The sequence below is a fragment of the Limulus polyphemus genome, unplaced genomic scaffold (assembly GCF_000517525.1).
Source record: "Limulus polyphemus unplaced genomic scaffold, Limulus_polyphemus-2.1.2 Scaffold2997, whole genome shotgun sequence".
In the NCBI taxonomy this organism is placed as follows: domain Eukaryota; kingdom Metazoa; phylum Arthropoda; class Merostomata; order Xiphosura; family Limulidae; genus Limulus; species Limulus polyphemus.
The window spans coordinates 56,736-66,742 of NW_013668607.1; the positions used below are offsets into that span (position 1 = coordinate 56,736).

General features: G+C 31.5%; 1 long non-coding RNA gene across 1 annotated transcript; it reads right to left on the bottom strand.

Moving 5' to 3' along the window:
* Positions 1–4,577: 4,577 nt before the first annotated feature.
* On the bottom strand, positions 4,578–10,007 carry LOC111088020. The gene is made up of 3 exons (XR_002612643.1): positions 8,995–10,007; positions 8,313–8,477; positions 4,578–4,980 (listed from the first exon to the last, which is right to left on the bottom strand). It is a non-coding gene; the product is annotated as an uncharacterized LOC111088020 (long non-coding RNA).

Genomic DNA, 10,007 nt, shown 5'->3' on the forward strand with positions numbered 1-10,007 from the left:
TTACATCTACTAACATAAATTGTTTCAAGTCCTCAATCCATTATAATGCTGAATTACATATATTAACAAAAATAGTTTAGATACATCAACCCACTATAACACAGTTACTTCTACCAACACAAACTGTTCCAAGTTCTCAACCCAATGTAACATTCAATTACTTTTACTAACAGAAATAGTTTCAAGTCCTCAATTCAGTGTAACGTTATGTTATTTATACTAATATAAATTGTTTCAAGTCCTCAATTCTTTGCAACTCTGAGTTATTTTTACCAACCTAAATGGCTTCAAGTCCTCAACCCAGTATAACGCTTTGTCACTTTTACTAACATAAATTGTTTCAAGTTTTTAACTCAGTGTGACGATGATTTACTTCTACTAACAAAATACTACCAATTCCTCAACCCAGTATAACACTGAGTTAGTTCTACTAACAAAATACTACCAATTCCTCAACCCAATATAACACTGAGTTAGTTCTACTAACAAAATACTACCAATTCCTCAAGCCAGTATAACACTGAGTTAGTTCTACTAACAAAATACTACCAATTCCTCAACCCAGTATAACACTGTGTTACTTCTACTAATATAAATTATTTCTAGTCCTCCACTTATGGTAGTACTGTTTTTTTTTCTTTCCTGTTAATCACATAGCTACACAAAATGCTATCTATGCTCTTGCTATAGTGGGTATAAAAACACGATTTTTAGTGTAAAAATCCTTCAGACTTACCTCTGTACCAAAAGGAGGCAATGCCGAGTTACTTCTATTTTCATTAAGTTTTTAAACCCTGTACTCCTACTTACATATTTCTAGTTGATCCTCTACCCAGTGTTCCAGAAGTTTCTCCAACCTCTACCCAGTGTAACACTGTATCACTTCCAAACAGTACATGAGGTCTATTTGAGAGAAGGATGTGAATAGTCGGAAGTAAGAAGAAATATAAAATATCATGTTTGTCAGATTAAACATAAAACATGGTCTTAATTGGTAGTGTATGTCGTCATTATTAAGAATATTATCGTCAGTAGATTAAACACAAAACATGGTCTAAACTTATAATGAATGTATTCATTCTTAATAACTGTAATATTCGTAGATATAACACAAAACACGGTCTGAACTGATAATTAATGTCATCATCACTAAGAAAAGTATTATCCAAAGAATCAACACAATCCGAGGTCTTAATTGATAATGTATGCCTCCATTCTTAAGAAAGCCTTATCTCCAAATTCACAAAGCACAGTCTAAACTGATAATGAATACCTTTATTCTTAAGAATATTACCATTCGTAGAATAAACATAAAACACGGTCTAAAATGACAATGACGCCTTCATTGTTAAGAACGATATTACTTGTAGATTAAACACCAAACACAGTCTGTACTGACAATGAATGCCTTCATTCTTAAGAATATTATTATTATCCGTAGATTAAATTCAAAACACGGTCTAAACCGATAATGAATGTCTCCATTCTTAAGAATTGTTTTATTAGTAGAATAAACAGAAAACACGATCTGAACACATAGCGAATACCTTCATTTTTAAGAATAGTAGTGTCCATAAATTAACCAGAAACCATAGTCTGAACTGATAATGAATGCCTTAATTTTTCAGAATATTATTTTCCTTAGATATTAATCCCAACTCACGGTCTGTACAGATAACACTGGTCAACAAAATTGAACTTTTTTTTCTCTCTTCAACGATCTAAGTACACTTTTCTAGACCACCTTTACACGCTGATTTTAAATCTGTTTTTGTTTATCTTCTGGCACATTTAGTTATCGAAATACGACTGGTGTTAATTTCAACACAATTTAGGTAATAATCACACATTAGACTAGTTAACGTTACAACTTTATTCATTTTTCAGTATAATTTCCATAAACGTTATACACAACATACACTTGGTTAAATTTATACAGTACACACTTATAAAAAAAAACAAATGTACAACAACTTAAATTATAATTATAACAATAACCTTTCAAACTTGACGTGCTAGAAGAAAACCAAAAACAGATTTGGAATCAGCGTTCCAAGAGCTATCTATAATTATCTCTGATGAAAATAACTTGTTAGCCAGCGTAATTAATACTTTCATTCTTGATAATGGTCTTATTCGTAGATTAAACACAATATACGGTCTTTACTGATAATCAATACCTTTATTCTTAAGAATGATATTATTCATAGATTAAACAGTAAACATGGTCTGAATTGAAAATTAATGCATTCATTAGTAAGTATCATTCGTAGATTAAACACAAAATATGAACTGCTAATGAATACCTCTATTATTAAGAATATTATTATCCAGAGATTAAACTAAAAGCACGCAATTAACTGTTAATGAATGACTTCATTTTTAAGAACAGTATTATCCCTAGATTAAACAGAAACTACTGTCTGAATTGATAAAGAATGCCTTCAATTCTATAAAATAATGCTAAACTTAAAACATAGCATGAACTGATAATCAATATCTTCATTCTTGAGAATGGTATTATCCTCAATGTAAACACAAGAACACGGTTTTAACTATTAAATAATGCTTCATTCTTAAGAACGGTATTAATCGTAAGTTAAACACAAAAGACATTTTGAACTGATAATCAATGTCTCCATTCTTGAGAATGGTATTATCTGTAGATTAAACACAAAAGATGGTCTGAACTGATAAATAATGCTTTCATTATTAAGAATAGTGTTATCCTCAATGTAAACACAAAAACACGGATTTACTGTTAAAGAATGCCTTCATTTTTAAAAAGCGGTATTATCTGCAAATTAAACACGAAACACGGTCTAACCTGACAATGTATGCCTTCATTCTTTTGAATTTTGTTTCGTACATTAAATTCAAAAAAGACACAATCTGAACTGATAATGATTTTCTTCATTTTTAGGAATATTATTATCCATAGATTAAACAAAAACAATTTTAACTGTGATTACTTTCGATGCTTGAAACCTTAATTACGAAGTCAGTCAATGGTTAAAATTCACTAACGATGCCAGATTTTCTAAAAGATAATATTGAGATTTCAGTTTACTGAAAATAATTTTTATTTTAACTTCTACATTATTATTATATTGATTTATAACACTCTCTTTATATATTTATGAATATAGAAAAGGCGTAACTCTTTTTTGTGACAATTAAATGCACAGAATTAAAGCATGAAAGACAAGCACTGGCAAGCTGAGCGAGTCCTCTTTTCACGAACTTTGTCAGCCACAAGTATCGTAACCCTTAACTTAGAGTACGAGTTGTATAGCCTGATATTTTGTGTCCTATAAAACTAAAATAATTGTCGTGTGAGTAAATAATACACTTAAGTAGCTTTTGAAAACATTATATTAGAGACGTGTGTGCGCTTATAAAACAGAAATTCAGGTGTAGATAAAAAATAAAATTATAATATTGTCTGTTCGTTCAACACACGTAAAACATGACTTTAGTCTTATGTTTCTATTCGTACAACACTTACAAAACATGAATTTAGACATGTGTTTCTATATGTACAACATTTGTGAAACATGACATTAGACATATGTTTATATACATGCAACATTTGTGAAACATGACATTAGACATATTTTTCGTATATATATAGATATATACCCACAAAATGATTTTCACATCTATTAAGCTGTTCAATCTGAATTTTCAAATATTCACAAATGTCAAACATTAAGAAGAATCGTACTCACTAATCTTATGAGTAAATATGCTAACATACAGGGTTAGTTAACCCTAACGATACTCCATGCAGTGCTACAGATAGTGTAAGTTTGATCACTTAGAAACCAACTATGTAGTGTTTTGACAGCGCTACTAGAGCTAATGTGAGTGTATATGGTTGGTATGGTTTTGAGATAGTTATTGTATGTGTTTTTTTCATTTGTATAAACAAAGTGAATGTTATATAATCGATTCTTCATAGAAAACATGTCACTTGATCTAATAGCATTGTTTGTATTTTACATTACAAATAGTTATCGAGGAAATAGAACAAAACCAGACTACTGCTGAAATATGTAGTACCTCTGTTCACAATAGAATTTAAATATTTCACAATGATAAAGTCTTCACTTTCCTTTTATCTTATTTATTGTATCTGCTTAAAAATAAAGATAATTCAAATCTATAAGTAGAGGACACTACTTTCGAGCTCAATGTTATCGTGTTAAATTTGTTAACTTTTCTAAAACGTAAACTATACATTGTAATTTGTGAAAAAGTCGTAAAGTATCACTAAACAGGAAAGGTACTACATGGTAAGCTTTACAGCACTTGTTTGTCTGTTGCTAAGCGTAAAGTTACACATAAGGCTATCTTTTCTCCGGTAGCCGTGTGTATCGAAACCCTATTTTTAACTATATAACCCATCAGACTTACCACTGAGCCAACTAGTTATCATCTAGTAAACTTCACGACCTCTAGAAACGAGAAATCACTGTGGTAGTTATCATGTGGTAAACTTCACGACCTCTAGAAACGAGAAATTACTGTGGTAGTTATCAGTTGGTAAACTTCACGACCCCTAGATACGATAAATCACTGTGTTAGTTATCATTTCGTAAACTTCACAACCTCTAGAAACGAGAAATCACTATGTTAGTTATCATCTGGTAAACTTCACGACCTATAGAAACGAGAAATCACTGTGGTAGTTATCATTTGGTAAACTTCACGACCTCTAGAAACTAAAAATTACCATGGTAATTATCATTTGATAAACTTCACAACCCCTAGAAACGATAAATTACCATGGTAATTATCATTTGATAAACTTCACAACCCCTAGAAACGATAAATCACTGTGTTAGTTATCATTTCGTAAACTTCACAACCTCTAGAAACGAGAAATCACTGTGTTAGTTATCACCTGGTAAACTTCACGACCTATAGAAACGAGAAATCACTGTGGTAGTTATCATTTGGTAAACTTCACGACCTCTAGAAACGAAAAATTACCATGGTAATTTTCATTTGATAAACTTCACAACCCCTAGAAACGAGAAATCACTGTGTTAGTTACAGTTGGTAAACTTCACGACTCCTAGAAACGAGAAATCACTGTTAACCACAAAGCTGTCTGTGTTGTGTCTACAACAAGTATCGAAACCTGACTTTTGGAGTTATAATCTCTCAGACTTGCCTATAACACAGTAGGGAACAAACAAGAAATTTCTTTCGTAGATTTTAATGTTGGACATTGGAATTCTTCCTAAACTACTAATTTTTAACCATCCGGTGCACTCGATCTCACATACAAACAAGAGAATCGCTTTACAAATTCCATTTCGCTTTACTTTAGAAATTTTTAAATGCCTAAATTCTGAAAAATGTGCAATGTTCACATGTTTAATAACAAATACCAGAACTCTGTATTTCTTCTTTCGTTTCAGGTGATTTAGCAATAGCACTAAGAAAATGAAGTGACGTTTTTATCAACACTTTTACGAATGACAGATTGCTGGTATAGTTACAGACTAATCCTTTCATTTGCTGTGATTCACGAAGAACAAAGAACGGTCTTTATATCGCTCTCAAAGGCGGTTATTTAAACACAAATCATCAGACAAGTTTCACCCTCAGAAGTTGTTACCTATAAAAAACTAGCGGCTGACACTGATTGTTTATATAATGTTCTGGGCGTTTTCAAAGAGAGAGAGAGAGACAAATGTGAATAAAAACGAGGTTTGTCTAGTGTGCTGTGAGATCACTGTCAATCTCAAAGTCACGTAGACGTAATGGCTCACACAAAGCAAGCTTGTATTCCGGAAAGTAACACGTTGTGAGTTATGTTCTGTAGCACATAAAAACAAAGGTTCGAAGAAGGGGTTGGATTTCCGTATTAGAATAACGACAAAAATGGTGGGAGTTAAATGTACAACCCAGTTTTTATCGGTTTCGAAAATGACATTTAATGAGAGTCAAAAAATAATCTATTAAAATTATGTCATTAGCAAAAATAAAACACATTAACATTCATTGCTAGTTTGAAAGAACGTTTATATTTTAATGGAAGTATCAAATACTCCAAATCTAAACTTGTGTAAATCATACATTATAAGTATCAAATGATTTAAAAATAAATGTGTCTAAAATACAGACTGTAAATACCTCCTGTTCCAAAGTAGTATTTGTTTAAGTTATACGTTATAAGAGCAACAGGCTTTAAAGTAAAACTTGCTTAAATACACACACTAAGGATCTCATGCTCTAAGGCCATCATTGTCTAAATACACATAATAATAATATATTATGCTCTAAACCCAACACTGTTTAAATACACACGCTAAACATCTCATGTTCTAAATCCAACATTGTTTAAAGACGTACACTGCATATCTTATACTCTAAACCCAACATTGTATAAAATACACATAATAACTTTCACATACTTTAAAAACAAACTTCGCTAAGGTATGCATTCTAAGTATTCCCATGTATTACAGCTAAACGTGTCAACTTCACACACTATAATTATCTCATGTTCTAAAACTAAGTTTTACAAAATTCAAACTCTAAATATCATATGTTATAACACTAAATTTGTCTGAAACCCACATTATAAGTATCATATGCTTTAAAGCTAAGTTTATATAAATAATATACTATAAGTATCATATGCTTTAAAGCTAAGCTTTTATAAATAATATACTATAAGTACCATATGCTTTAAAGCTAAGTTGTATAAATAGTATACTATAAGTACCATATGCTTTAAAGCTAAGTTGTATAAATAATATACTATAAGTATCATATGCTTTAAAGATAAGCTTTTATAAATAATATACTATAAGTACCATATGCTTTAAAGCTAAGTTGTATAAATAGTATACTATAAGTACCATATGCTTTAAAGCTAAGTTGTATAAATAATATACTATAAGTATCATATGCTTTAAAGATAAGTTTCTATAAATCATACACTATAAGTATAATATGCTGTAAAGCCACGTTTGTATAAATCAAACTCTAGAAGTAGTACATGCCTTAAAACTAAACTTGTCTGAAATACACATCCTAAATCCTACATATATAGAACGACCATAATATACAATATATATGTTACATTTTCTAAAGCTAAGTTTCTTTAAAACACATATTATAAACACCAGATGATCTACAGTTATATGATTCTAAAATATATGTGATAAATATTGCATGATGTGGAGTTAAACTTATCTCAAATACGCCTCACATGCTCTAAAGTATAACTTGCCTAAAGCACATGATATTGTTGGTAAATTTGAAATTGTAAACATGTTCTAAATGAGCATCGATAGTCGATGTTGGTAACTTTAGGTCATCGTCGCGTAGCTTATAACTGAAAACGTGAAGAAAAGGGAACTGATAATTCAGGGCTATCTAATCGGTATCATTTATCAGTTCTCACACTGCTTTATGTTTATTACTCGGAACTGTAGTGACCGAACAGGTTGGTATACAGTATACAAGGCTCCTATTGAAAGGTTTTACTCATAAGTAGGATATTCTAATTTATTTTTACCTAAGACAGCTAGATTATATAAAAACTAATTAAACCAATTTTGTTGTTGTTTCAAAGCCTTACTCAAAAATATAAGCAACTTGAATGTCTACTTTGTGAAGATAATACCTGACAAAGGTGTGTAACTTTATAACAGGACAATTGAGTACAATAAGAACCTCTAGAATTGTGTATTGAGAGAGGCAGCTTTTACTCTTGGCTAGTTCAATGAGAGAACGCTGGTTTTGTTAGCCAGAGGTTCTGGGTTCAAGTCTTGGAATCTATTTTATCTTATAGGTTTTTTCACTTAAAATATAACATTTTATATATATTATTATGTCATTATTTACGAGATAATAAATTGTGTAGGTATTTAACATGACTTATAAGCTATTGACTTTAAAATCATTAACTGCCGATCTCGAAGTCAGTTTTCCCATAAAATTTAATATTATACACACACATATATATGTGTGTGCGTGTGTATTAGCTAGTAGGTGATGTGAAAGCCAATACTATGTAATGTTAGATCTATACACAGGTTATTAACTAGTAGGTACTGTTAATGTTATATCATTTTAGATCATTTCTAAAGTTAACCACATCTAGCAGGCGATGTTAAAGTGTATGCCTAAGTCATGTTTATTCCCTACACAAATAAAGGGTATTTATTTACCCCTATTAGATAAAATATGTTCAATATATATTTATTTAAAATAGTTTAAAATTTTCATTTTGTTGATGTTATCTCTAGTTAGAAAACAAACAACAAAAACAAATCGTTTCTAACCTGATATTTTAAAGTTTCCTATTTAGCCAATTCAGTTTTCATAAATCACTTAGTCTTCCTTACGTTAATTCCTCACTTGTCGTTTCCCACTCGAATGGTTGGAAGTGATGACCGGTGATCTCTCCAATTTTCTTTGTGCTTGTTGAAATCATATTTTACTGCCATCTGTCGAGTACAAAATAAGCTAAAATTAATGACTGAAAATTATCTCGGATCTTATTTGTTTGTTTGTTTTGAATTTCGCGCAAAGCTACACGAGGGCTATTTGCGCCAGCCATCCTTAATTTAGCAGTGTAAGACTAAAGGAAAGGCAGCTAGTCATCACAACCCACCGCCAACTCTTCGGCTACTCTTTAACCAACGAAGAGTGGGATTGACCGTCACTTTATAACGCCCCCACGGCTGAAAGGGCGAGCATGTTTGGTGTGACGGGAATTCGAACCCGCGACCCTCAGATTGCGAGTCGAGCGCCCTAACCACTTGGCCATGCCGGGCCTATCTTGGATCTCAAGCTTATTTTGGTCAATATAAAACAAACACTTTTTATAGGTTCTTTTTGATATTTTTCATGTTCGAATATTCTGTAGTCAGTAGCGTGTGAAAGAAAGAGAAAATAACAACAATATACCATCATATAAAATACTAGTTAAACTCTTGCTTCTAATCTATGTTGGTAACTTACTTTGATCGGAAAGTTATTGATAAGCAATTCATAATTTTGCCTAACATTTCAAGTATGTATATCTTCCTCTGTTGTCTATCGGCCCGTTGGCCTATTCATTCATCTGTCTATCAGTTTATGTGATATAACATCATGTGCAAATCACGATAACCAAGTCCTTTTGTTGCGTTCTGTATTCAATTCTTGCTACTTTATTCTGCCATGATTATAGAAAAGCGAATGAAACTTTTTTGTCGTCAATAACGTATGCTATGCCCTATGCTCCAAAGTTCGCATGTAGGACATTACGTTTACCAAGTAGCTTTGAATCCGAAGTTCTTGGTACAATGAACACTGGACATTTCTCGGAAGAGATGTATAAGCAGTCTTGATTTAACTAATTAAACACAGTTCAGTCTCTAGCTACAGAAAGTAAACGATAACAAACAAAGGTTCGTTTAAACTTTTATAATTTAGAACTGAACGTATATTCGGAGTAAAAATCGTGCAAAATAAAACCAGAAAAAAAAGGTAATTGATTTGTAAGTGTTATTCAAAGAAATATTCCAATCTCTTCTGCATTCTTGGAGAAACGTTTTGAACGGTTATTAAATATTCCACTTGGGAAATCGCTGATCTATTAGATGGAATCAAATAATTTTTGATCATGACTCACTTGACCGAATGTTCTCGAATGTAGAGTTTGTTTGATAAAGATTTCCTAAATGTACTGTTGTCGGCCAAAAAACACACACAGCCTTGACAGCTCAAAGCCTCTTTGTACTCGTGTCACGTGCGATTTCGTATTCACGTGTTTACAGTTACAAACGTTATATAAACGCTATTAAAATTTTATCACTTTACATTTGTAAGCCGGTTTATGTTATGACAAGATTGAAAATGTTCAAAGAACAGAAAACTAAGAAAAAAATAATATTTTGCTCACTGGCTTCTATAGCTTCTCGCGTTAGACGGATGGTCTTACTTTTCTCGGTTCAAACATGAGTTTTCCCAATGGAAGCAGAATTAACAAG